This window comes from Meles meles, chromosome 6 (genome assembly GCF_922984935.1).
Source record: "Meles meles chromosome 6, mMelMel3.1 paternal haplotype, whole genome shotgun sequence".
Lineage (NCBI taxonomy): Eukaryota > Metazoa > Chordata > Mammalia > Carnivora > Mustelidae > Meles > Meles meles.
In genome coordinates, this window is record NC_060071.1 from 37,897,747 (window position 1) to 37,912,754 (window position 15,008).

Genomic DNA, 15,008 nt, shown 5'->3' on the forward strand with positions numbered 1-15,008 from the left:
CAAATTAAAGACCTGAATTTCCACTTTAAAAAAGTAGACCAAATTAAACCTCAAAATCAAAGAGAAAACCAATGAAACCAAACACTTGTTTTTTAGAAAGTCAAAAAAATTGATGACTCTCTAGTCAGATTAAGAAAAAAGAGAAGATACAATTTACTAAAATCAAGAAGAAGAAAGTGACATAATTACAGTTTCAACAGACATTAAAAGGACAAGGAAACACTGTAAGCAATTCTACACACATAAATCTGACAACTTAAATGAAATGGATGAATTCCTTGAAAGACACAAACTGCAAAAGCTCATTCAAGAAAAAGGTTAATAACCTATATAGCCCTAAGTTGAAGAAGTGGACTTTTGGGGCACCTGGGTGGCTTAGTTGGTTGAGCACCCAGCTCTTGGTTTTGGCTCAGGTCATGATCTCATGGGTCATGGAATTGAATCCCTAGTCAGGCTCTGCACTCAGCCGGATGTCTGCTTGAGGATTCTCTCCCTTTGTCTCTCCTCCCACTTGTGCTCTCTTTTCTCTTTCAAATAAATACATCTTTAAAAAATAAAAATAAAAAAAATAAAGAAACTGACATTTTTTACTTAAAATTCTTTGCCCAAAGAAAACTCTACACTCACATGTCATCACTAGTGAATTCTATTAAACATTTAAGGGAAAAAAAAAACCCACTAGGGTTTGTGCTATGGTGAGTGCTATGAAGTGTATAAGCCTGACGATTCATAGACCTGTATCCCTGGGGCTAATAATACATAATATATTAATTAAAATTTTTAAAAAACTAAAAAAAGGAAAAGAAAAAACACACTAATTTTTTAACCCCCACTAATTTTCAATAAACTCTTCCAGAAGATTGGAGAGAACACAGTCCTCAATTTACTCTTTAACATTACTCTGCTACCAAAGCCAGACAAAGTCACTATAATAAAGAGAATTATAATCCCAAATCCCTCATGAACATGTATTTTGAAAATTCTTAATATTATTTTAGCAAATCAAATCCAATATTACATAAAAAGAGAATACATCATGACCAAGAAGACTTCATCCCAGGAATGTAAGGTTGGTTCAACATTTGAAAAATTAATGAGTGTCATTCACCACATTAAGGACCAGAAAAGAAAAATCAGATGATTATCTGAATAGATTCAGGAAAGGTACTTCGTGCAGGGAACATCAGGGAAGAGGATCCCTAACAGGCTGGGGGGTGACAATGAGAGTCATCCCTTCACACTCTTGTCTCTGGGCTGGTCCAGGGAGTGGACAGAGAGGGCTTCTCTCTGCCTCCTTACCAGCACATCCCAGCCCTGCTCTGTGTGATGGCCCTGCCTGCTCCCTAGTCCATCAGAATTTTAGCCCCTAGCTTAGGCTACACATTTCATCAGTTGACCTGACAAAGGGGATTGTAGGGTTGGTTTCTGGAAACCAGGTGCTTCTCCCCCAGTCCCTGGAACTGACACCCCCCTCCACCACCACTGAGGTACTCCCCCCACCCCATTTGCTTGATAATGGGTAAGTGGTCATTTTAGGGCTTTGCTATATGGCAGATGAATAAGTGTTTAGCATTCAACCCACCTAACTCTTTGGTCATCCAGAATGTATTACAAAAGTGGGTTTATCATTTAGTTTCTATGTGCTCCAGGACCAATACCTACTTTCTTGCTTTTACTCTTAAATCTCCCATAGTTTTTCACATACTAATTCTCCATACTCTAATATTTGCACAGCAGCCACTCTCTAACCCAACTTCATTATAAGTGTAGTATCTCCAGGGAGGAGAGAGAGACTGGAGGCAAGACTGTGGGAAGAGGGCTGCTGCTTTACGTTATAAAACTTGGAAGCACTATTTGACTTTTAAGACTGTGTATGTGTGGGGCACCTGGGTGGCTCAGTCGGTTAAGCATCTGCCTTTGGCTCAGGTCGTGATCCTGGAGTCCCAGGATTGAGGCCCTCATTGGGCTCCCTGATCAGCGGAGAGTCTGCTTCTTCCTCTGACCCTCCCCTCTCTTGGGCTCTCTCTCTTTCTCTCAAACAAATAAAGCCCAATAAAATTTAAAAAAAAAATGTTTTTAATTTAAAAAAAGAGAAAATAGTTTAAAAATGTATATGTGTAATTCTTTTATAAATTCAAGTAAAATCTAAAACAAAAAAAGAAGAGACACAATATGCTTGCTGCTCCTCCCCAACCTGGGCCTAATGCAGGCATCACTAATCCATAATGGCACTCCTTTCTGCTGACCCACAGCCTCCCAACCCTTCTTGATAACCAGGCAGGCACTACCAATCAAACTAGAGTTGACTTGAAACCAGTTTTCCATTCCTGATCTTTTCCATTGGCTCTGCAAACAGATTTTCCTTTTGCTTTTCTAGCTCTGATTTTTGTGCCTTTTCCAGAATGACTCCAAGCTGCAGCCCCCGGCATCATCCACCATAAGCCATGCCTTACTGCCAGGGAACCTTCTCTGGCCACATTCTGTGGTCTCCCTGCTCAGTGGGGAGGGGGATTGGACAGCCACAGTGTGTGGGAGCAGATTAATTTCAAGAGGTCCAAACAGCCATGATCCCTGAGAGGAAACCCCCTTTGGGAATAGTGAGTGCCGCTGATGGCACTTAATCCTTTCTCATTGGTCACACGGAGTGACCTCTAACCTTTCAACACTTTCCTCCTTAAGAGGAGCAGGAACCTCCTACAGCCATTCCAGTGGTGGGCGGCTTACACCAGGTAGAAAGACCTTGCATTACATCGGGTGGATGTGTCCTGAGGAAGGTTACAGCTGTGAAAACTCTTACCCTGTGCTCCCTCCCACCAGGAAGAGCACTGACTTTATTCTTTCCTATTTCCCCTCGCAAATCTTCAGTCTCGGAAGCAAAGCAATCAATCACGTTGTCAACACAAATAGGCCTCATAAAATTCAAAGTTAAAGTCAGCACTGACAGTTTCTTCACCCATAAAACGAGGGGGTTAGACCAGATAATCTCTAAGGGTCTTTCCAGCTCTCACGTCTAGTGACTTTACGGCTTCAGTCAACAATATAAAACAAGAGGGGAAAGCAAAAGACTTCCTCTTAAATTTAGCATGGGTTCTGGAGAAAAAGAGAGTTGATTTGAAAGGTAAGAAGCCCAAATGAATTCTGAAATGGAAGGGGAGATAAGAATGTGCTTGAAAAAAGTATCCCTACCCATGTGCCTTCCAACAGGCTCTGGATAATTTCCAAACAGTGGTATCTGACTGATAAGCATCTTTCTTCCTTAATGTAACCACAGTTTGTTGTGTTTGCTAAAGGTTGGAAGAAAACTGAGCCAACAGCTGGAGGCCAGAAATTCCCCACTCCTGCCCTACACATCTAGACTCTAGGCTTTCACATTTTCTACTGTATCGCAAGGCTAGTAACTCTACTTTTGCTTCTCCGTCCTCTGTGACCGTGAAACACCACATCTCCCTGGCAATCGGGGATGCATTTCCAAAATCCTCCTAGAGCAGGCTGTAGCAGGAGTTCGCTTTCAGCTGCGAAGGTTGAGAATGCAGCCTGTACCAGAGTGGCTTGTTCCTGGAATGCAAACTCTCCTTGAATCCAGAGATGCAAGAGATCTCTCGCGGAAGGAGGGGGAGCTGTAACAATTTCAGTGAAAAAGCTGTAGGCAAGAGAAGCTTATCTTAAGTTTGGCAGAGAATTCAGGACCGTTTCTTCAGGAGTCCGTGGTGCTGAGGGGTGGGGAGGGGCAGAGGCCTCTGGGAGAGGTGAGGTGGCTCAGGGAGAACAAACGTGTTGTGTAGAGAGGAGAGGACCCGGGGGCAGGAGCCTGGTGGGGCGGTGCCATCCTGGGTCCGTTCCTAAGAGGCAGGTGTCTCCTGCCTCTTCATGCCTCACAGGCCTCCAGTCGGGCTGGTGGCATTTTGCATTTCTTCAGCTGTTATTGTGTTGTCTGCCCCTTCCTATAGTCCCTTGTTCATCTGCTCAGTAAGCATTTGGTCAGTACTTCCTTGTGCCATGCATCATAGGTGCTGTTCACACCGATGAATAGGGTGTGGGTGCTGTCCCCTGCCCACCAGGACTCACAGGCAGGTGGCCCTCCACATGGTCCATGCCGCGGTGGGCAGATGACGTGGTGGGAGCCTAGGAGAGGGGCAGCTAAGCCACCCTGATGAGAAGGTGCGGCGGGATTTTCAAAGGAGGGCCTGCCTTCGGGTCCTGAGGATGTGGTGTTGTGTTCCATGCGTGAGGAAGGCCCAGGGAAAGAGACACAGGGTATTCTAGATCCCCGGGGGAAAAGGGGGTGCAGCTTTCACAATGGCTCAGAGACAAGGAAGAGCACGTGGCCCATAGAGGCCAAGAAGTGGTCCAGAGGGCTTAGCTGATGAACTCACCCCACCCTTCACGGTGGGCTGGAGCCATCTTTACTCAAGTGTTTCCTGAGCCGCTCCTAGGAAGAAGTTGGCTTGCTTACATTGGCCACGTGGAATGATTTCACTCAGTTTGATTGTATTTAACTCTATACCGTTGGGTTTAAGGAAATGTTGTCTCTTCAGAAGGAACGTGCGGATTTTCAAACCAGGGAATAAACCTGAAGATATAGTATAGTCATAAACAAGGTAGTGCTCAGGGGAGGCTCTGGAGGGAGAGACCCTGGGGGAGTCTGGCAGCCCTGGGGAGTGTTCAGAAGGCACAAACCCAGCAGGGAAGGGACATGGTGTTAACTGAGCCCCTGCACAATCAGGCACCAGGAGAAATGCTACGGACAGGTCGCCTCACCACCCTCACAACCACCTAAGTGAAGGTGGTGTTTTTACACCCACTCTACAAATGAGGAATGTCGAAGCCATTTGCCTTGCGTCACTTTAAGAGGCTTGCCCTGGCTTTCTGACTTGCGCAGAGACTAAGTTAAGTCATCAGAAATAAGACCCCGTCAGGAGAAGACGCAGCACAACGGAGCGTCTGTTTAGCGGGGAGCAGCTCAGGACAATGGCATAAGGAGTGGTGTCAGTGTTAGAGCAGGGCGCTCGGGAGGGCTTAGGGATTTTTAACATGGACCATCCATCCATTCATTCATTCATTCAACTTATTCAGTAAAATTTTGCTAGAGTTGCAGCTGCAAAAGCAAACAAAAAGAGACTGAGGTCTGTGCACACAGGGAGCTTCTGTCCTACAGAGGAGGCAGATAACAGACAAGGTAAAGGGATGTCTGGGTCTGTTTAGCCTCAGACTCTGGGTTTCTGCTCAGCTCATGATCTCAGGGTTCTGAGTCCTGGATGTGGGGCTGCACCCCGCAGGGAGTCTCTCCCTCTGTCCCTCCCCTCCCCTCACACATGAGCGCTCTCCCTCTCTCTCTAAAACAAAAAATGAAAAATAAACCAAAAAAAGCGAGGTAAAGAATTTACTCACAGTAGGATAAATGGTGATAAGCACTAGGGAGAGAAACAGAGGAAGGAAAGAAGCACAGAAGCGTCAGGATGGTCGCAGTTGTACGTGGAGGGCCAAGCAAGCGGCATTTGAGGAGAGGCCTGAAGAAATGGGAGGAGGGACCCTGAGCACATCTGGGGAAGCGTGCTTCTGCCAGAGGGAAGGGCGGCTGCCGACTAGAGTGTGGGCATCTGACAACCAGCCCAGAGCCCCTGTGGCTAGCTGGGAGGGAGAAGGCAGGAGCCAAGGGGCTGGACCTTGCAGGCCTGGAAAGCCATCCCGCAGACAGCAGCCTTCCCTCCCTGGAGGACTAGAAGTCTCTGGAGGATCCTGAGTGGCAGGTAACCCATCTGACTTCTGTTTCAACGATGTCCACCTGGTTTCCGTGTGTTGGGGTCCATGGTCCGAAGGGGCAAAGGCAAAGGAGAGAAAGGAATGGGCAGCGAGTGCAGCGACCCAGGTGCCAGCGGGGAGCGACGGAGGTGGTGAAAGGGGCCCAACCTCAGCATATTCGGAAAGCCGGGCCAGCGGGCTTTGCTCACAGATTGAAGGTGGCATGTGAGAGAAGGGAAGGAAAACCCCAATGTTTTGGCGGGGAACTGGAAGTGACTCATGGGGTGGGGTGCGGAAGAGAAGGAGGAGAGTTTTGGGACCCAAAGCCAGGGCCTCTGGTAAGCTTGAGGCAGAGATGTGGAAGACACGAGGTAAGACAGCTCCGCAGAGGCTGGGGGCAGAAGGACCGGGACTGCGTCAGACCCCACGGAAAGTATGGGAGAGATGAGCTCGGAGGGGTGGTCACTGGATTTGCAAATAAACAGCCCTGAGGTCACACACAGTGTGGGCTGTGGATTTCCACCCGGTCCCACATGCCCTATACATATCTGTGGGGTTCTTTGGGCCAGTTTCTTTTTTCTTTTTTTTTCTATTTTCCTTTCCAGCTCTTTTCAGATTATGCTGGCCTGTGCTTATCCACTCCTCCAGTAATGGCTTTGAAGCCTGTTTAATTTAATGGTCCCTCCGGGGATCTCTTGGTGACGGGTGGGAGGGTTCCCTGTCCTCTGTATGGTATTTTTATGTTCATTTTTATGGGGCATTTATTTTTCATGCTAAAAATATCCCATGCCCTTCTGGAGGTAGGGAAGGGGGGGGGAGTGGAGTGGAAAAATTATTTCAGCTTCTCGTTTACAAATCTGCTCAGTGGACCAGAGTCCTTACCTACTGTGGGTTTGAGCACTAGGTTTCCATGCCTGTTTCTTGATGTCCTCACTAATATATCCCAGCCCGGGCCCTTCCTGTTGTAATGAAAGGAAAGCAGTGCAGTCCCTCCCACTCATCTTCGAAACTCCTTCGGGATGGCCTGGTGAGTTTCCATTCCAGTAGATGGCATGAAACTGAGTTCATGGAGGACAGAGAGCCGGAACATCTGTTTCTATGGGTCGACATGATGTCATTTGTCCTGAAACACCCCCAGCCTCACACACAGACAGCCCAGATTCTAAATTTGGAAGGAAACAAAAACCAGAAGGGAAATTCCTACTGGGGCAATGTTCTGGGTGTGGAGAGCCACCCAAACCTGGCTTCCATGAATGGACCGATTGAGCCAGTAGACTTTAGAGGGCTAATCTCTTCTCACTGCTTTCCTAAACTCTGTCCTTTGAAAAAGAAAAGAAAAATAAACTGGGCAAAGTTGTTACTGTGTGAAATGAGCCTGGGGATTAGGATTTCCTTGGGTCTAAGAGCAATTGAGTCATTACCGTTGCGTAGGTTCAAGGTTGACTTCAGGGAGGTTGAGTTCATAGACCACAGGATATTTGAGAAACAGTATAAAGAAAATTTCACTGTGACCTAGCCTGAGCCAAGGTAATAACTTATTTCAGAAAGGCAAAAATAAGTAAATAGTGTGGCTGTAGAAGGATGTGGGAGTAGAGACTGTTGCATGGAGAAAAGAGAAAGCTGTGTGAAAGTGCTTTTATGTGGCTCAGAAGGAAGGGTTCCTCCTTGAGTTTCACTGCGTGCTGTCCCCAGGAAGGTCCCTGAAACAGTCTCCAGGGTGAAGAGTGGGAATCTCTCCGGGTCTGGGAACCAGGACTTGGGACCACCATGCGAGAAATTTTGGCTTGGGGAAGGGTGAGAGAGGGATGGTTTGTGACCATATTTAGCACTCCAAGTCAAATGGACTCCTTTAAAGCTTGATTAAGTAAGAGTCCTCAGGACAGGGTGGTGGTAGAAGGCAGGGATGTGGGTGGGTTGGCTGTGGGTATGTTCTGTTCTGCCAACTTGAAGCACTAGAATCTTTTTTTTTTTTAAGATTTTATTTATTTATTTGAGAGAAAGAGAGAAATCACAAGCAGGCAGAGAGGCAGGCAGAGAGAAGGGTTAGCAGGCTCCCCACTGAGCAGAGAGCCTGATAAGGGGCTCAATCCCAGGACCTGAGATCATGACCTGAGACAAAGGCAGAGGCTTAACTCACTGAGACACCCAGGTGCTCCAAAGCACTAGAATCTTGATGGCAATACCACACCGGGTTCTCCTGGTAGAAAAATATTTCCACATCAATATCTGGAGGAATGCTTTATCTTAGGACTTTAAGAAGATAGCAAAGGAATGATTGATGATGTTTGAACTTATACTCTTTTTTTGTTTGTTTTTTTGAACCTCTTACTTTTGAATAAAAACTATTCTGGGTGTGCTCTCGGCTCGTGGGGAGCCTGCTTCCAACCTCTCTGCCTGCCTCTCTGCCTACTTGTGATCTCTCTCTCTGTTAAATAAATAAATAAAATCTTTAAAAAAACACGCAACTTTATATTATTGCTCCATGGATGACCTGTTTGATTATACACACTTGTGCGGGAGAGTTAACGCAGCAGGACTGAGACCACTCTCCTTAGATGGAGCAAGGTTGCAAGGTTGCTTGCCTGCTTGCAAGGTTGTTCCCTTGGTGGGAACTTGGCCAGTAAACTGTCTTCTGAATGGATATAAAGCTTTCCCTAAATGATAAGGGTAGCTCACCGTACCTATCCTATTTATGCAGTGTTGGTTACCACTGAACACCTGGTTTCCTTCTGAGCGTCTGGAATTTTAGTTCAGTTGGGTACCTATATGACCAGTCTCCAATAAAAACCTTAGACACGGGGTTTCTAATGAGCTTCCCTGATAGACAGCATTTCATATGTGTTGCTGTAATTTGTTGGGGGAGGAATTAAGCTGGTTCTGTGTGACTCCACCGAGAGAGGACATTTGAAAGCTTACATCTGGTTTCCTCCAGATTTCTCTCCTTAGCCTTTTCCCTTTGCTGATTTTGCTCTGCAGCCCTTCACTGTAAGAAATCCCATGAGTGTGCTGTGAACGCAACCATATGCTGAGTCTCGTGAGTCCTTCTAGCAAACCGCTGACCCTAGAGGTGGTCTTGAGGACTCTGACAGAACACTAAACTGGTACGTGCTATAGGGTGGGGTTCTGAAATTAATGACCAGATTCCTCTACACTAAATAATTTAAAAAGTTCCTTAACCAGGCGGGGTTAAAGGAGGGTGTTGATTCCAGTCTGGATAGTTTTGTTGACCCTGTTTTTCATGACCCCACACTGGTCCCATCCCATACCTCATCTCAGAAGAGCTATCACATCCCTGTACCAGGACCTTCCCAACTGCGTGCACAGCATTCTCAGTCTTGATTGTCCTGGAGAAGAGGCAGATGAGAGACAAGGAAGGAGTATTTGGGTCTATCAGGGGTTGATGCTGGGAACTCCCTAGCTGCTTGCAATTCACCTACTACACCAGCTGGAGAGTGATCATGAGGAAGTGGCCACAGGTTATATTCAGGACAGACCCCCTCAGCAAGGCATGGAGGTATACTTCTCAAGTGTGCCTTTCTCACTGAGGTTTTTCTAGATTCCAAGTTGACCTACTCCTACTTGGTTTCCACATTTTCTTTCTTTAGACATGTTAATGTAATCAGGTGACTTATACAGAATCTTGCTCTGGTCCATGGGCTTCACCTTCTGGAAGACGGCAGTATCTGTCTCTAAGCTGATGTGTTGACTGGACTCTCGAAGAGCAACTTGATCCAAGTTTGGGGGCACCCCTCACTCATGGTCTTTTTGCCCAGCTCAGTTACCAGCCTTTATGCAGAATTGCTTTGCTGCCTGGTGCCCTTTTTGGACATCCCACAGAGAAAAGCAAGTTTGTATATGCTGTTCAGGGTCTTAGAAACTAAATTACAATGTACCCAGTTCTGAGTTCCCATACAGCCACTCAGGTGTGGAGGTTTTCCTGGTGGGACAAGTCTGTGTCTCCAGCCTCACCTCCTTCTGCACTCGTAGCATACACCCACAGGGATATGAGAAAAGGGTTGGGGAGGTATATAGGAGGTAATTCTTGGAAGTATTGAGGATTTGATTGTGTTGTGGACCTTTGACTTTGAGGGTTGGGTTTCTAAAATCGCTAGCCCTCATTAGCTCATCCTTGGGAGAAAATAGTCCATGGGTCTGACAGCCCTTACAGAGGACCAAGGAGGAGAGGGGCTCCTGGGTATGGAGGTGAGGTGAAGGCAATAAGGGAAGAGAGTGTATCAATAGCAACAGGACCCATGGGAGTGGTGGGAGAAGGAAGGAGAGACAGTGTCTATGGATAAGGCAGTTCCCAAGGGACCAGGAAATTCTAAGGCTTTTTTTTTTTTCCTGATTGAAGTCTTGTCATCTCATTGGATCAAGAAACCATTCATGATTGTTGACCTTGTGTGGACCCTCATGGGTTGCCATAGGTGAGTTATTATAAGTGGCTTCAGATACAAAGCGAATGGTCTTCTTCAGTTTGGTGATAGGCTGAGAGTAAATCTTTTGGGTAAAGTATTGCCCATCCTCCCAAATGATGCACTTAGTAGGAAAATCTCATAATCAGCACTGCAGGAAGTGCTAGGTGACCAGGCAAATATACTAGAACTCCACATTTTTCTACATGGAAGATGTTTCTCATAGTTAACTTCAGAAGTCTCTTTATCAGAGCTCTTTGGGGTCTAGGCTTTGGGTTTCAATTAGAAACTTTAAAGGGAACATGATGTGAAGAGGGTCTCCTTTCATATCCAGAGGATCTGCACTTCATCTCAAATGACTGTGAGTAGCACGCTCGCTGACACGCATTGGCTACACACCTGGCTGTTCAGGGAAACAACAGAGTATTGACTAAGACCTGGCCTCTTTTTGGGGGGAGCTTGCAATATAACACATTGAGATTGGTAAGTTGGACTAAAAAGATGCCGTATTTTTTATTTAAATATCAGTATCACTATTATCATCAAATATCCCAGCCTGTGGTGATTTCATTACCAAAATGTTTTGCTTCAATTTTTAAAATTCTTTAAAATTCTAATTCCCATGTAGGTAACATACAGTGTTATATTAGTTTCAGGTGTACAATATCGTGATTGAACAATTTTGTACATTACTCAGTGCTCATCATGATAAGTGTACCCTTTAATTTCCATTACTTATTTCATCCATTCCTCACCCACCTCCCCTCTTGTAACCATGAGATTGTTCTCTATCGTTAAAAGTCTACTTTTTGGGAGGAGTCAAGATGGCAGAGAAGTAGCAGGCTGAGACTACATCAGGTAGCAGGAGATCAGCTCGATAGCTTATCTAAACATTGCAAACACCTACAAATCCAACAGGAGATCGAAGAGAAGAAGAACAACAATTCTAGAAACAGAAAATCAACCACTTTCTGAAAGGTAGCACTGGCGGAGAAGTGAATCCAAAGCGAAGGGAAGATAGACCGCGGAGGGAGGGGCTGGCTCCTGGCAAGCAGCGGAGCAACGGAGCACAAAATCAGGACTTTTAATTTAAAAGTCTGTTCCACTGAGGGACATTGCTCCAGAGGCTAAACAAGGGTGAAGCCGACGCGGGGTCAGCGTGGCCCCAGGTCCCGCAGGGTCACAGAAGGATCGGGGGCGTCTGAGTGTCACAGAGCTCGCAGGTATTAGAACGGAGAAGCCGGCTACAGAGACAGAGCCGAGGACTGAACTCTCAGCTCGGGGTTACCTTGAACTGGTCACAGGCTCGGTGAGCTCGGAGCACGACTGGAGCCTTGGGATACGGGAGTGATTGGGTGCTGTTCTCTGGGGGCACACTGAGGAGTGGGGCCCCGGGCTCTCGGCTCCTCCAGACCAGAGACTAGGAGGCTGCCATTTTCATTCCTGTCCTCCAGAACTCTATGGAAAGCATTCAGGGAACAAAAGCTCCCAAAAGCGAACCCGAGCAGATTACTTAGTCCCGCCCCGGTAGGGGCGGTGCAATTCCGCCTCGGGCAAAGACACTTGAGAGTCACTACAACAGGCTCCTCCCCCAGAATATCAACAAAATATCCAGCCAGGACGAAGTTCATCTATCAAGGAAAGCAGGTTCAATACCTAGGACAGCAGCGGAATTTCAGAGGAGGAGAAAGCAAAGCACGGAATTCATGGCTTTCTCCCCATGATTCTTTAGCCTTGCGGTTAATTCAATTTTTTTCTTTTTTTTCTTCTACTAAACTTTTTAAAACTTTTACCCTTTTCCTTTTTAATGTTTTTTTGACTAATTTATCTAAAATATATATTTTTTCTTTCTTTTTTATATTTTTTCTTTGTTTTCATTTTTAAATTTTTTTTCTGAACCTCTTTTTATCCCCTTTCTCCCCCCCCCACAATTTGGGGTCTCTTCTGATTTGGTTACAGTGCATTTTTCTGGGGTTTTTGCCATCCTTTTAGTATTTTATTTGATCCTTCATATCCTCTTATCTGGACAAAATGACAAGGTGGAAAAAAATCACCACAAACAAAAGAACAAGAGGCAGTACTGAAGGCTGGGGACCTAATCAACACACACATTGGTAATATGTCAGATCAAGAGTTCAGAATGACGATTCTGAACGTTCTAGCTGGGCTCGAAAAAGGCATGGAAGATATTAGAGAAACCCTCTCTGGAGATATAAAAGCCCTTTCTGGAGAAATTAAAGAACTAAAATCTAACCAAGTTGAAATCAAAAAAGCTATTAATGAGGTGCAATCAAAAATGGAGACTCTCACTGCTAGGATAAATGAGGCAGAAGAAAGAATTAGTGATATAGAAGACCAAATGACAGAGAATAAAGAAGCCGAACAAAAGAGGGACAAACAGCTACTGGACCACAAGGGGAGAATTCGAGAGATAAGTGACACCATAAGACAAAAACAACATTAGAATAATTGGGATTCCAGAAGAAGAAGAAACAGAGAGGGGAGCAGAAGGTATATTGGAGAGAATTATTGGAGAGAATTTCCCTAATATGGCAAAGGGAACAAGCATCAAAATCCAGGAGGTGCAGAAAACCCCACTCAAAATCAACAAGAATAAGCCCACACCCCATCACCTAATAGTAAAATTTACAAGTCTTAGTGACAAAGAGAAAATCCTGAAAGCAGCTCAGGAAAAGAAGTCTGTAACATACAATGGTAAAAATATTAGATTGGCACAGAGTTATCCACAGAGACCTGGCAGGCCAGAAAAAGCTGGCATTATATATTCAGAGCACTAAATGAGAAAAACATGCAGCCAAGAATACTCTATCCAGCTAGGCTATCATTGAAAATAGAAGGAGAGATAAAAAGCTCCCAGGACAAACAAAAACTGAAAGAATTTGCAAACACCAAACCAGCTCTACAGGAAATACTGAAAGCGGTCCTATAAGCAAAGAGAGAGCCTAAAAGTAGTAGATTAGAAAGGTACAGAGACAATATACAGTAACAGTCACCTTACAGGCAATAGAATGGCACTAAATTCATATCTCTCAATAGTTACCCTGAATGTTAATGGGCTAAATGCCCCAATCAAAAGACACAGGGTATCAGAATGGATAAAAAAAACAAAACCCATCTATATGTTGCCTACAAGAAACTCATTTTAGACACAAAGACACCTCCAGATTTAAAGTGAGGGGGTGGAAAACAATTTACCATGCTAATGGGCATCAGAAGAAAGCTGGGGTGGCAATCCTTATATCAGATCAATTAGATTTTAAGCCAAAGACTATAATAAGAGATGAGGAAGGACACTATATCATACTCAAAGGGTCTGTCCAACAAGAAGATCTAACAATTTTAAATATCTATGCCCCTAACGTGGGAGCAGCCAACTATATAAACCAATTAATAACAAAATCAAAGAAACACATCAGTAATAATACAATAATAGTAGGGGAATTTCACACTCCCCTCGCTGAAATGGACAGATCATCCAAGCAAAAGATCAACAAGGAAATAAAGGCCTTAAATGACACACTGGACCAGATGGACATCACAGATATATTCAGAACATTTCATCCCAAAGCAACAGAATACACATTCTTCTCTAGTGCACATGGAACATTCTCCAGAGTAGATCACATCCTGGGTCACAAATCAGGTTTCAACCAGTATCAAAAGATTAAGATCATTCCCTGCATATTTTCAGACCACGATGCTCTGAAGTTAGAACTCAATCACAAGAGGAAAGCTGGAAAGAACCCAAATACATGGAGACTAAACAGCATCCCTCTAAAGAATGAACGGGTCAACCAGGAAATTAAAGAAGAATTGAAAAAATTCATGGAAACAAATGATAATGAAAACACAACGGTTAAAAATCTGTGGGACACAGCAAAGGCAGTCCTGAGAGGAAAATATATAGCGGTACAAGCCTTTCTCCAGAAAAAGAAAGGTCTCAAGTACACAACCTAACCCTACACCTAAAGGAGCTGGAGAAAGAACAAGAAAGAAACCCTAAACCCAGCAGGAGAAGAGAAATCATAAAGATCAGAGCAGAAATCAATGAAATAGAAACCAAAAAAACAATAGAACAAATCAATGAAACTAGGAGCTGGTTCTTTGAAAGAATCAATAAGATTGATAAACCCCTGGCCAGACTTATCAAAAAGAAAAAAGAAAGGACCCAAAAAATAAAATCATGAATGAAAGAGGAGAGATCAGAACTAACACCAAAGAAATACAGACAATTATAAGAACATACTATGAGCAACTCTACGCCAACAAATTTGACAATCTGGAAGAAAAGGATGCATTCCTAGAGACATATAAACTACCACAACTGAACCAGGAAGAAATAGAAAACCTGAATAGGCCCATAACCAGTAAGGAGATTGAAACAGTCATCAAAAATCTCCAAACAAACAAAAGCCCAGGGCCTGACGGCTTCCCAGGGGAATTCTACCAAACATTTAAAGAAGAACTAACTCCTATTCTCCTGAAACTGTTCCAAAAAATAGAAATGGAAGGAAAACTTCCAAACTCATCTTATGAGGCCAGCATCACCTTGATCCTAAAACCAGACAAGGATCCCACCAAAAAAGAGAACTACAGACCAATATCCTTGATGAACACAGACGCAAAAATTCTCACCAAAATACTAGCCAATAGGATTCAACAGTACATTAAAAGGATTATTCACCACGACCAAGTGGGATTTATTCCAGGGCTGCAAGGTTTGTTCAACATCCGCAAATGAATCAATGTGATACAACACATTAATAAAAGAAAGAACAAGAACCATATGATACTCTCAATAGATGCTTAAAAAGCATTTGACAAAGTACAGCA